General features: G+C 36.8%; 1 protein-coding gene across 2 annotated transcripts in view; it reads left to right on the top strand.

The window, feature by feature from the left end:
- The first annotated feature begins 13,299 nt into the window (after positions 1-13,299).
- The window catches only part of LOC144967582 (inactive polypeptide N-acetylgalactosaminyltransferase-like protein 5), a 23,115-nt gene continuing 21,414 nt past the window's right edge, over positions 13,300-15,000 (top strand). The window contains exon 1 of one of the 2 annotated variants that reach the window (XM_078905040.1): positions 13,300-13,475. The gene's annotated coding sequence lies outside the window, so the exon portion shown is untranslated. Of the gene's footprint in view, positions 13,546-15,000 lie in introns of both variants that reach the window. The other variant, XM_078905050.1, reaches the window with a different exon arrangement.

Here is a 15,000-nt window from a genome sequence, read left to right as displayed (position 1 = left end):
CCTATAAATGTTTGGTACTTTTTAACATTTTAATATAAATATATTCGGTAGGACAATCCAAAAGAAAATGTATATGACTAAGTACTGAGTTACAAAATAAAAGATCCGGTAATGCGATATGTGTGAAAAAGTTCAGACAATTTGGTCAGGACTCGCATGCAGGTCTATTAATATAATAAATCTTTAAAAAATACCTCCTTTTTAAAAAAAAAAAAAATATATATATATATAAAAATTTCCTCCTTTTACTGGACTCCGGGCGTTTTAAAATTGTACTCAAAAGAAGTCATCCTGCCTACTTTCCTGTGGTGCAAGAATGTTCTTGGTGAGTTTTCCGTTTTTCCGAGACTTTTCCTCCTTTTTGACTTTTTGTGAGTATCATCACTGAAACTGGTTTAAACCAAATAAAAAAAAAATCCTCACATTCTAATTCAAATTTTCTTTTTTGTTGCCTTGAAAATGCCATTCTGTAATCTACAGCTGAACTGAAACTGAACAATAGCTTCGTTTACCTTTTATTGTGTTAAAAAGTGGAATTAAAAGAATAATTCAAATATTCTTGACGTTACAGGCTGAATATTTTTACTCATCAAGACTTGTAATTGGCATTTATCTGAAAATAAAAATGAAGCAATTCATATGCGGAATGTTATCTTTTCACTTTATGACATAAGGGATGTTACTTGGTAACAACAGTCAAATATATTATTCACATGAATATATATGATATCCATTTCTTCTTTTGGAAGTGAATAATTTGATCTGCCAGTTTTACAAAATCTTTAGATCTTTTCATTCTGTTATATGTAAACATTGAATTCAGATCTATTTGTAGTTTTTTAATGCATTCATACAAATGGCTATATATTTTATACAAACTTTATGTATTTATGGTATCATGGTAAATCGTTTTTCATGATTAAGTGAGATATATTATTGTAGCAGCAATTATTATATATTTTATATTACAAATATATTATTGACATGCAATTTACCTATGCAAAAAGGTCAAAGAAATTGTAGCTTTAAGGAAGGTGGGGGGGGGGGGGGGGGGGGGGAGGTGAAGTTCTCCTTTTAAATATGTTTGTGTATCAAAATATACATATAAAGTATAACATTTTCATCACCAACAATTTTAGTTGCAGTTTGGGAAACTCCACTGTTCTCATCGAACTTGACCCTGATTTATCTTGTTACACACACGACTGGTATAGACATGTTTAATACTCAATGATACCCTGCAGCAAAGTAAAAGGATGTTCATCTCCACACTTATTCCTCACCCATTGGCCAATATCAAATGGTTGTTACTGTCCATAGTAAATGCTCTGATAGATTTTTTATGCATTTGTTTGTCATAGCAACTAACTATATAATAATAATAATAATAATAATAATAATAATAATAATAATAATAATAATAATAATCATAATAATGATATAATAATGATATAATAATATAATAATAATAATAATAATAATAATAATAATAATAATAATAATAATAATAATAATAATAATAATAATATAATAATGATAATGATGATAATAATAATGATAATGATAACAATAATAATAATGGTAATGGTAATGATAATAAATAATGATAATGATAATACATAGCATTTGTATAGAACATAACCATGAGTAGGATATGCTCTAAGTGATTCACAGTTTTAAGTATATCTATGTCAGTGTGTGTGTGTGTGTGTGTGTGTCAATTTAGAATAATACTATATCTAGCTTATTTCATACACACCAAATGTTATATTTATGTTTAATATTTAAAGTGTACTCAGAATATTTTATCTCGAATTTTGCGTTATATAATGGTTATTTCTGGAATATGTGTTATAAAATTAATGGTTTCAGTAGCTATAAATGGACAGAAGCAATACTCTTCAACAGTCGTAACGTCACTTCCTTCCTAATGACTAGTAACTTAGTAACACTGGCTCTAAACTATCGGAACAATGGCGGACGCCCATATGAAATATTTCTCCGGCGAGTATAAAGCGTATCCAGAAGGAAAAAAAACACATACATTTGATCATATTTTGACTTTTACACATTCTGATCACAAGACATGAAAAGTTCTAGCAAGCATGAAAAATAAAAAGTAATGATTTTTTTTGTTTAGAACCAAGATGGCCACCGTTGCCAGGCGGCGTGACATCAGACTATTGAATCGTATTGCTCGCTATTCTTTGGAAAGTATTTTAGTCTATTGCAAAATTATTTCTGACAATTCTAACAGCCCCAACTACTGTAGGGTAGACAGGAATTTGAGAGTGAGAGGGTAGGGGAGTGTCTGAAGAGAAAAAAAATATCGACTGCTCTGGGATCGAAATCAGTCCCTTAGTTTGTGGGGTGATTGCTTTATGGTAAACCACCTCTGGAAAATCGGGACCCCAAGAGTAATCGAGACCCCTTGCCCTCACCCCCCCCCCCCCCCAAATCAAATCAGTAATATTTTCAAGCTGCCCAACTCCAGGAGTTTTCTTTATTTGTCTTACCTATATTAGTCGTTATTGCCTTAAAACAATATTTAAAAATTTTTTTTTTGTCTTCATCAGTGGATCTACAAAACATATTATACGACCTATAAAAATATCATTTAATTGGAATTGTTTTTTTAAATGCCTTTTTTAGCTTCTTTGTTGACACTTCACTGAAGTAATCGTTGTTATTTACACCTTAATCTAGGAGAATTTCAAAGCTAAGTTTGCTCTATTTTGAATTCATTTTAGAATACTTTTTACCTATTCAACTGTTGGGTCAACCAGGTTGTGTTTTTTGTTTTTTATTTTATCTCTTTCCTTTATTTTAAATGTAACTTTGAAACACATCCTCACTTTCCCGTTCTCTCTCTCTCTCTCTCTCTCTCTCTCTCTCTCTCTCTCTCTCTCTCTCTCTCTCTCTCTCTCTCTCTGCCCCCCATCGATAATTTAATTAATTTATTTTTAAAAAAATATTTTTATATATATCTTGATAGGGCGGGTGGGGGATCGATAATAACACAATCGCCCTCTGGTTTTCTTCAATAAAACCTTCCCCGCCCCCCCTGCCTTATTCTTGATTTATATATTCATCTCATTTTCTCTCTCTCTCTCTCTCTCTCTCTCTCTCTCTCTCTCTCTCTCTCTCTCTCTCTCTCTCTCTCTCTCCTCTTGCACACACACACACACGCACACACAGTTTTACCTATAATGTTTCAGCTATTATGACAATCTAATATATGGGGGCCAAGTGGTCGAGTGGTTAAGGCATTGCACTGTGACCTGGAAGGATCCGAGTTCGAGCCCCACTTCAGGCACTTTCGTTTTTTTCCTTGAGCAAGATTATTAACCCCAATTTGCTCACTTGGACAACATGGGTGATTCCTGTTGACATCAGACATCTTGTTTGATGAGTTATCTATATTCCTTCGTGGAATGCCTAGGCGACGATATCCTATGATGTCGTGGCGGAAAAGGCATAATTTATATATATATATATATATATATATATATATATATATATATATATATAATATATATCGTGTTTACTTGAGGAAGGGGTAAAACTGGAATGAAACAAAAGTTGAAATTTAAGGATGTAAAACAGATAATTGATGGTTTGATTATAATATGTTACAAAATTAAATATGTTGATACGTATTGTATTTAACATTGTTTCTGGGCAATAAAAAGTTAGTTAGGTGGGAACTTCTTCATGGTGGACAGGAGGTTACTTGTTGTGTCTTTCAACCCCCCAATATCTGTTTTCATCTTGCTTTTTGCAACATGTACATATATGCAGGTGTGACATCCAGACCCGCTTTAACGTTAATACTTTAATAACATCATAAAATTTGACTTAGATCCAAGGAATTTACCCAATGGAAACCGTACGGTGCTCTTATTGGCTAACCAACCAGCGGCCTCGATGAGAAAAATATCCGCCATTGAGTTGTTGGCTGGGAATCGCGTTACTATAGTAAACAAGCGCTGATCGGCCGTTCATGAAAACAAGTTGCTGCTCGCTCGTTTAACTCAAAATTATTCAAAACGATCTCTCTAAAATGATATAAATGTGACTTCTTAAGGTTTTCTTCACGGTCAAAAACCACACAACATTCTATTAATGATTACGTCCGAGGCAAAAAGGAATATTGACAGGTCGACCGAGAGTTGAACTCGTGAGACGACAAACATCAATGCGAAGTGTAGCGAGAGTCAAGCTATTGTTTGTCTTCTATATAGAGAAAGGGATAAATAGTATAGCCTCGTGTGTGAGTGGTTGCGTGTCATAGTCATGTTTTTAAATTGTTTCTGTTGTTTATGTGTGTAGTGATGACTCTCTCACACTCAATTTCAATGCCGAAAGAGGAATTCCCGCACACAAGAAAGGGGAATTGGGGTGGTATTTGGCATACATTGTATAGTATCTAGTTCTAAATAGATAACTGATTAGAATTATATTATTATATATAAACACAATGCCAAATACAATTCCGAAGTTTCCTTATTTCAAATGAAGTAAAGCTCCAAAACCTAATGGTAGTGATTATAGTACTGGTGTTAGTGAGGTGATGTGGTGTTGGTGGTGGTTGTAGTTGTAGTAGTAATAGTGATGATGATGTGGTGGTGGTGATGATTGTAGTTGTAGTAGTAGTGGTAGTGATGATGATGTGGTGGTGGTTGTAGTTGTAGTAGTAGTGGTAATGGTAATGATATGGTGGTGGTGGTGGTTGTAGTAGTAGTGGTCATGATGATGATGTGGTGGTGGTGTTTGTAGTAGTAGTGGTAATGATGCGGCTATGTGGTCTAGTAGTATGACACTCGCTTTCGGATCGGAAGGTCCTGGGTTCGAGCCTCGCGCTCGGCGCATAGTTGAGTCCTTGGAAAAGGCTCTTTACTCACATTCTCTCACCGTACTCAGGTGTAAAATGAGTACCTGGCCGTTAACAGAGTTGTCTTTGTCCGAAAAATTGTAATATCGCCTAACAGGCGTCATGTCCCGTCCTACATGTTAAATGTTGACCAGGGACCCCTTGTAAAGCGCTTTGAGCACATTTAGTAGATATTGCACTATATAAAGCTCAATTAAAAAAAAAAAATATTTCAAGGATGATGATATGGTGGTGGTGGTTGCAGTAGTAGTAGTGGTAGTGATGATAATGTGGTGGTGGTTGTAGTTGTAGTAGTAGTGATAGTGATGATGATGTGGTGGTGGTTGTAGTAGTACTGGTAGTGATGATGATGTGGTTGTGGTGGTTGTAGTAGTAGTTGTAATGGTGATGATATGGTGGTAGTGGTGGTTGCAGTAGTAGTGGTAGTGATGACGATGTGGTTGTGGTGGTTGTAGTAGTAGTGGTAATGGTAATGATATGGTGGTAGTGGTGGTTGTAGTAGTAGTGGTAGTGATGATTATGTGCTGGTGGTGGTGCAGTAGTGGTAGTGATAATGATGTGGTGCTGGTGGTTGTGGTAGTAGTGGTAGTGATGCTATTGTGATGGTGGTTGTAGTAGTTGAGGTAGTGATGATGTGGTGGTGGTGGTGGTGGTGGTTGTAGTAGTAGTGGTGGTGGTGGTTGTGGTAGTAGTGGTAATGATGATGATATGGTGGTGGTGGTTGCAGTAGTAGTGGTAGTGATGACGATGTGGTTGTGGTGATTGTAGTAGTAGTGGTAACAACAAGATATGAAGTGAGTAGAAAAGTGCCAGAAGACAATAGAGAATAAAAATTTTTTTCGCGGCGGTGGTGGGGTTTGAACCTGCGACCTTATTGGTACGACAACTCCGCCTGGCAGGTGAGAGCGTGGCTCTACCGTGTGAGCTATCCACGAACACAAAAATATTCGTTTCAAACCCAAAGTCATTTCTAGATCCCTCTCTCACTCACTTCTTGAGATCGCCGATTCGTTCGCCACCATCGCGAAGTAATTTTTGACCAGCCGTTAAGCTTAATAGCCAATATTCTCATCACAAACATATAACATAGAAACGATTGAGACATTGAGTAGTAGTGGTAGTGATGATGATGTGCTGGTGGTGGTGTAGTAGTAGTGGTAGTGATAATGATGTGGGGCTGGTGGTTGTAGTAGTAGTGTTAGTGATGATATTGTGGTGGTGGTTGTAGTAGTAGATGATGTGGTGGTTGGAAAACACATTACAGGTTATTATAATACATGATTACACACATTCTCTAACTTCATTTTTTGACAGCTTCATTGTGCCATAAATATACGCAACAGTTCTGAAACATTTTATTGTGGATTTTGATATTGTTTGTTGTTTTTCTTGTGTCGTTATGTTGACATAGAGACCGAATGAATGGTAATGACTACATTCTCAGCCAACAATAAAATGGCGCTGAATGCTTGCATTGGTGGACACTGTTTAGGCTTCGTACGTATTCTCATTCGTTTAATTCTATGCTTAGATCACAGATTATCTTGTCTATGTAAATGTTACGATAACTCTCAATCTGCTCATCAATTTTCACGATTCCTTTTTCACTTTACTTAATTTTTTGTTGTTGTTGTCGAGTCTTCCATTTTTTTCAAATGATGATTTCTCCCATTGTTGTATTTAAAATTTTGGGTGCATTGCATATAAACTGTTTTAGATTTTAATAAAGATATATATCATGTTTGTTGAATTATTTTAATTTTAGTTACGTGTTATTTGCGTCGGCAGTTTTGATGAAGGTTATTGTGGTAACATAATATTAATATGTTGCAATAGTGAAGATGGAAGGGATCTTCGTCTTCTTTGTGGTTGTTGTAGTAGCCCCGTAAATAAAGGATCCTGACACAGTTCACATTTATGAATTTCATGACACACACACAAACACATTCACATATTCAAAATACATGATGTGATCATTTCATTATTTGATATTATTTCCACTCTTCCAAGACCCTTTCAAATTCTGTATTGTTTTTAGTTTCTATCAACTCCTGAGGGAGTTTATTCCATAAATGAACGGCGGAGGAAAAGAAAGAGTAATGGCGGATGTCTGTTCTTGATGTTTGAATTGTTGTCGTGTTCTTTTGTTAGTCTGTTTTTTGGTTTTATGTAGTTTGGGAGTTTTATTCTGGTCATGCTTGTTTTAATTTTTTGGAAGGTACATATCATATTATCTTCTTGCACTTTTGTTATTATCAACATAAGTGCCTGCTCCACTCACTTTTTAAAGATAAATATCTTCTTTCTTTTGTGATGATGTTGCATTTTTCCCCAGACCTAAGCTTTCTGTGAGTTTTGTTACACTATTGTAATGTATTTATTAGTTAATCTCCTTGCAGCTCTATATTATATTGTTTATATCAGTTTTTGTGTAGGGATCCAATATTATGCTAGCATATTCGAGGATGGGCGTTACTTTAGTTTTGTAGGTGAGTGCCTGAGTTTTGTCGGGACAGCCACTCAGATTTCATATTTAAAAAGTGCTTATTTTGTTTGCCTATGATGTTATATTTGTGATATGTGATTTCCATTTGAGGGTATGGATAATATTTAGTCCAAGATATCTAGAAGATTTGATTTTATCTAATTTTTGGCCATGAAGGTGGTACTTGTAGTTTACATGTTTTTTGTTTGATGTCGTCAGAACGTTGCATTTGTTTACATTGATGTTCGACGCTATCTTCAATAGAGTGCATTGTCATATGAACTTTAGATGTTAAACCATCAGGGAGAGGTCGTTAATGAAAACAAGAAAAAGCAAAGGACCTAGAACCGATCCTTGGGGGACTCCTGAGATTACTTGTCCTATATCAAAGGTTTGACCTTTGACAACTATTTGTTGGGTTCTGTCGCTCAGAAATCGTTCTATCCATTTCAGTGTCTGACCAATTATTCCAACTTTCTGGATCTTGTAGAGAAGGCGTGTATCTGGTACTTTATCAAAAGCTTTCTCGAAATCAAGGAGTATCAGGTCTGTTTGTCCACCTTTGTCAAGTTCCAGTGATAAGTATAGACCATTTCACATGATCTGCCTTTTCTGAAACCATGCTGAGCATCATTCAGTAATTCATTTGATCTGTCATGAAGGACTTTACGATGTGCTCCAGTAGTTTACAAGATATACAGGTCAGGGAGATTGGGCGATAATTTAAAGCAATTTTCCGGTCACCTTTGTTATGAATTGGCTGTACATAAGTATATAATTTGTACATTTGAGGTATGATGCCTGATTTAAGAGACATTTCAAATAGTTCAGTCAGCACAGGAGCAATCTCCTTTGCTACAATTTTTAGAAGCCGTGGTGAAATATTTCGGGTCCCTCTGCCTTACATGTTTTTAAATGATTTAGCAGATTTTCAACGCCCTCTAGTGATACATTAATCTCTTGATCTTTTGCAGCGGGGAGGTCACTTTTGCTGTGTCTTCTTTCTCCCTGTATATTAAATATTACCATTTTCCAGGTTGCTTTCTGTCTTTGCCGTGGAACGAGGTTGCTTGATTTTGTCCTGGCCTGGTTAGAGTCATTGGCTGAGAGGGAAATTATTAGTAGTAATTATTTCCGGAGATGATTTTTTCCCTTTTGTAAATCATCTCTTTGTTATGTATTGTTATTAATTTTGTTTTGAACATATTTTTTAAACGTTTGAGTGTAAACCTCTTAGCGGGACCCTGTGCTTATGTCTGGATTAGATTTTTGGGTAATCTCAAACTAGGTATACTGATAGTTCATGTAATCTTCTGTTCCTTATTTAAACCAGTCCCATTTTTCTTACTTTTTCTTGGGAGTTTTGATTGTAAATCTAAAATTTTTTGACATCCAATTTTCTTCCTTTTTATTGGCACTGAAATGACCTATGTGTCGCTAGTGCCGTAAACCCCTAATAATAAACAAACAGTAGTGGTCTAGTCGTTGTTTGTTGTAACAATGATCACTGTATTAACTCTTTCCTTACCAATCATTTTCAGTATTTTTCCCAAAATGGCAGGCTTACCTAGCAGAAAAATTGATTTTTAAAAATTTAAACAAGCTCTCTCACAAAACAACTATATGTTCTTATTGATTAAACAAAGATGATTCTTCAAAGTTTGTGATGTACAAAATAAATCGGAATAAGAAAAACGTATATTGTGTCGTAACAAATGTGGCGATTTTGCTGTAGGTGGTAAGGAGGGGGTTAAATATTGGTTCATTGTCGTGGTCTGGGTGGTGTTCCTGACCTCCCATAGTGGGCAGGGAGGTACATACTGTGTCTTCTATCCCCTTATATCTATTTTCCAACATGCTTTCAGTCTTTGTCTCGGAATGAGATTACTTGGTTTTGTCCTGGCACTGGCCGGAATCCTAGCTGGGAGGGAAACAGTCAAATGCAGTTATTGTTTTGGGAGATGATATTTTTTTCCTTGTAAATCATCTCTCTGTTATGTATTATTATTTTTATTTTGAATGTATAATGTAAGCATTTGAGTGTGTTCCTCTTTGTTGGATTTTGTGCTTGTGTCTGGATGAGACTTGTAGGTGATTTCAAACTAAGTACATTGGTGGTGTGCTCTTGGAATCTACATCTGATCCCTATTTGTTCTCAATTCCCCTTTGTCTTACTTTTTCTTGGGTGCTTTAATTGTAATTCTAGAACTTTTTACTATCCCATTTTCATCCTTTTTACTGGCGCTGATATAACCTAAATGTGTTGCAAGCGCCGTAAAACCCTTAAAAACAAACAACAATTGTCGTGGTGTTGATAGAGGTGGTTGTGGTAGTGGCAATGGTGGTGATGATTATGATGAGAAAAATGACGATGATGATGTATTTATTGATGATGGTGATTCGGTTGTGGTAGTGCTGTTGCTGCCGACGGCCGTGGTGGTGGTGGTGTCGTGTCGGCTGTGGGGAACTAGTTGAATTATGTAATGTGCTGGCACAGATAACTTGTGTGCCGATGGGTTGTACAATTTTTGACTGCGACCATGACCTAAAGTAGCACCAAAGCCAGTGATTGGGCTGCTCGATGACACTCCTTTACTGGGTGGGGTTCCTGACCTCCCATAGTGGGCAGGGAGGTACATACTGTGTCCTCTATCCCCCTATATCTATTTTCCAACATGCCTTCTGTCTTTGTCTTGGAATGAGATTACTTGGTTTTGTCCTGGCCCTGGCTGGGAGGGAAACAGTCAAATGCATAGTTATTGTTTTGGGAGATTATATTTTTCTCCTTGTAAATCATCTCTCTGTTAAATATTATTATATTTGTTATTTTGAATGTATAATGTAAGCATTTGAGTGTATTCCTCTTTGTTGGATTTTGTGCTTGTGTCCGGATGAGACTTATAGTAGGTGATCTCAAACTAAATACACGCTCTTGGAATCTACACCTGATCCCTATTTGTTCCCAGTTCCCCTTTGTCTTACGTTTTCTTGGGTGCTTTAATTGTAATTCTAGAACTTTTTACTATCCCATTTTTTTATTTTTACTGGCGCCGATATAACCTAAATGTGTTGCAAGCGCCGTAAAACCCTTAAAAACAAACAAACAAACGACACTCCTTTAGGAAAGGCATGATGCTGATATCCAGCGATGAACGTTATTTTTTAGCCCTTGGTGGGGTTCCTGACCTCCCATAGTGGACAGGGAGGCAATTATCGTGTCTTCTGTTCCCCTTTATTTGTTTTCCATCATGCTTTCTGGCTTTATCTTGGAATGAGATTACTTGGTTTTGTCCTGGCCCTTGCCGGATACTGGGTGGGGTTCCTGACCTCCCATAGTGGGCAGGGAGGTACTTACTGTGTCTTCTATCACCCTATATCTGTTTTCCAACTTCCTGTCTGTCTTTGTCTTGGAATGAAATTACTTGGTTTTGTCCCGGTCCTGGTCGGATACCCTGGCTGAGAGGAAAACAGTCAAATGCATAGTTGGTTTTGGGAGATGATATTTTTTCCCCTTGTAAATCATCTCTCTGTTATGCACGGTATTATGTTTTGTTTACATGTTAGAATATGTATATGATTTGTAAACATTTGAGTGTGTTCCTCATAGTGGGGACCTCTGCTTTACGTCAGGATGAGACATTTAGGTGATCTCAAACTAAGTACTCTGATAGTGTGCTCTTGGAATCTACATCTGTTTCCTACTTGAACCAATTCCCCTTTGTCTTACCTTTTCTTTACGCCCCTACCGCACTAGGACAGGACTGTCCTCCCAGTCCTGTCCCAAATCTGTAACCTATGTAATAAAGTGAAATGTACCACACCAATCGGGACGGGACAAAACAGACCTACTGTGTCCCGAGCATGGCGTCATGGCCCCGAGCCAATCGACGGGACAGTCCAGTGTTCACATCAGTTGTGATAGTAGAAAAATATAGCCGCCTTCCAAAAATGAACCAGACTTGGCGGCGCCGTGTCAAAGTTGCAATGCCTGTCTTTATTTCCTGCATCCCTATGTTCGTTTCATCTTTCCATTTCAGTAATTTTTGTTTTCCTATTTATTTATTTATTTCAATTCTGAACATAAAACGCATAAAAAGAACAATTCGAAAAATAATTATATATGATGAAACCATGTACAGAATGCATAGCAACATAAACATTTTCGTCAATTTAATAACGTATGTTTATAAACATAATTTAAGAAGTGTTACACCTTGTGACACAACAGTAACGTGTATAAAAACTGGGCGCACGTCTATTTGGTAACTTGTGGGATCAATTATCGTTATCGTTTATTTATTTTGGGAATTCTCAATGAAAATAATTTGTCCTTAAGTCCTTATGAGCCATTTGGGCTCATTGTAAGACAAATTAAGTCCTTTAGAGCCTTGTAGCCAATGGTGCCGGAGTTTATCCCGGTTTCAATAGTGTGAAGCGGACAATTAACGTCTTTGTTTGAAAACCTTTGCACAGGTCGCTAGTCTATCGCAGATTACTATCTTAGCTTTACAGGTACCCTTTTACGTCTGAATGGAGTGAGTGATTGGAGTGTTTTCGTGCTCTAAGAAAGTACAAATTCGCTTCGGTCGGATTCGAACACGGAACCTCTGAGTCCAGAGTACAACGCGCTAACTACTCTGCCATACTGCCTCCTAAGCTTATAGACCCGGAACTTATCCATGTTTCTGTAGCGTTGAGCAGACCGATTACAGTTTTAAATTAAAAAAAAAAAAAAAATTCCCTTTATTCATCCCATTGGGGAAATTTTTCTCTATGGTCTATTCCAAGGGAAGAGTGGAATAACCCAGGCGTCAGTCGCAGTGCAGCATCGCAAATTAAGCTGGGCGAGGTGACTTGCTCAAGGTCACACAGCGCAGCTGCGGGTGATCGAACTCGGTACCTTTCAGGTACGCAGCAAAGATTGTACTGCTGAGCCATGCTGACCCTCTATTATCCTCTTGAAAGGACGCTAATGTGTCAAAGATTACTCTCCTCAGCAAACTGGTACACCTTTGCATCTGGGTAAAGTGAGGCGATTCCAAGAAAAACATTTTAGGATAAGATCGGAGATCACTGTAGTCTATGGAGTTGACCCTTGAGCAATCTTTGGGTCCTTAAGGGATGCACCCAATATTGTTTTCTCTTTCCATTTTTCTTTTTTTTTTTTTCTAAGTAGTAAAGCACAGAAACATGCAACCTCTATTTCTTCATCCATATTGATAATTCATTTGCGCAAGCGATACGTGAAGTGTGGTGGATATTGCGCAATGCAAATGCTCTAGTATTTACTGCTACTAAAGAATATAATATAATGTAATTATATTATTAGCTGCTACTACTACTAATATTACTACTACTACTCCCTACTACTACTACTACTACTACTACTACTACTACTACTACTACTACTACTACTACTACTACTACTACTACTACTACTACTACTACTACTAACTATACTACTACTACTACTACTACTACTACACTATACTACTACTACTACTACTACTACTACTACTACTACTACTACTACTACTACTACTACTAACTACTACACTACTACTACTACTACTACTACTACTACTACTACTACTACTACTACTACTACTACTACTACTACTACTACTACTACTACTACTACTACTATACTACACTACTACTACTACTACTACTACTACTACTACTACTACTACTACTACTACTACTACTACTACTACTACTACTACTACTACTACACACCACCCACCACAACCATCGAATGCTCGCACAATAATACCCCGCCACCATGCCAATGTCGAAGTATCGTGCTCTTGAGGTCTGGTTGATAACACCGATATTGGCAAGTGATTCGTGTTTGAGGCATCAAGAAATCGAATTAAAATGAAAAAGTTGAAGAGGATAATGTAATACTGCTGCAACTGCCAGTTATTGATCTCCCCAAACAATCGTCATCAACTTACGACTTACGGATCTTACTGAGGACTAAGGACCTTAGAGGTACCTATTACTAGACTATTAGTATTGGATTGGAAACAGTCAAAGCTGGGCAGATTGACTGAAGAATAGTCTTGACTCAGAAATATGGACAATGTTATGGTAAGCATTGGCCACAAGTGATTGCAATACCATCCACAAATGATGACAAGACCGTTTTTTATTTAAATAGGCAAGATAAGTTTAAATTCTAAATGTTATATAAATCGAATTTGAGTTGTGACGTGACAAATGACGACGACAGGGACTGGATACATTAATTAGAACCATTCCTTTCATTAAATTTAAATAGATGTGTACGCATTTGCAGGTCAGATAATCCGAATTGTTACGGGCTCAGTATTATGCTGGAAATGCTCTCAAACCAACGCAAATATTGTCCATAACAACAAATCAAAAAGTTAAATCAAGCCCATAATAAAAATTGCGTTTGGTTATCAGTATCAACAAACCTACTGTAAGTTAAATATGTTTTGTAAACATGACCTGTGGACGATGAGGACAGTGAGGATTGATTTAAGTTGTGTACAACTTTTATAAATTTAATAGCTTTAAATTGAGGTGAAGATGATATTTCCCTGGGCCCAATCAGTGCTCATGATATAAACAGGAGATGGATTCAATAGAAAAAAAAAGGAGTAAATTCCATTTACATTTATCAATCTAAAAAGGGGATTTTTGAGCGGGCTTATAAAAAAATTGAAGGTTCTGATAGCTCAGTTGGTAGAGCACTCATTCCAGATGCAAAGGGACCACGATCAACTCCAGGCGCAGTTGAGATTTGTTTCTGACCCTCCTGTCCACGCAGCAGTGATTGGGTAGCTGGGTCTTTTAAATCTGGCAGAAAGTACTTTGCAATAGACTAGCGTCCAATCCAAAGGTCAGAAGGCAATTGCTCTTGTCCGTTTCGTGCTATAGAAACTGGGATGAACTCTCGCTCATGGGCTCAAGGACTATCTACTTTTATATATAAAAAAGATTTGGGTATAGCATTTTATCTCGCCTTTGCACCTGAAATCTTACTTATTCACTGGTATACATAATTTATATGCATTTATTTGAGACCAATATACAATACTTATAAAACAAAAAACATGATTATTAAACATGGATTATAAAAATTTCACATTTTATAAATGGTATTGTTGAGAGTCGAACCTGGTACGTCCTAGTCGTGAGGCCTTTGACCTCTGGACTAAACTGCTAGTTGACAGAAAAAAAGAAAGAGCTTTTATATAGCGCAATATCCACTAAATGTGCTCAAAGCGCTTTACAAAGGGCAACAGCAACATTTAACATGTAGGATGGGGACATGATGCCTGTTAGGAGATACTACAATTTATCGGACAAAGACGACGCTGTTAACGGCCAGGTACTCATTTTACACCTGAGTACGGTGAGAGAATGTGAGTAAAGAGCCTTTTCCAAGGACTCAACTATGTGCCGAGTGCGAGGCTCAAACCCAGGACCTTCCGATTCGAAAGTGAGTGTCATACCACAAGACCACATAGCCGCACTTTTATTTAAAAACAATAAAATATAGATTGAGAAAAACTCCATAGTTGTCAGCAAATTGTAACTAACCAATATGACAGTGGTCTCACACTACAATACTACTCTACAAATA

The sequence above is a fragment of the Berghia stephanieae genome, chromosome 1, assembly GCF_034508935.2.
Source record: "Berghia stephanieae isolate SIO BIC M18660-M18661 chromosome 1, UCSD_Bste_1.3, whole genome shotgun sequence".
NCBI lineage: Eukaryota > Metazoa > Mollusca > Gastropoda > Nudibranchia > Aeolidiidae > Berghia > Berghia stephanieae.
This window is presented reverse-complemented; position numbering and strand designations above follow the sequence as displayed.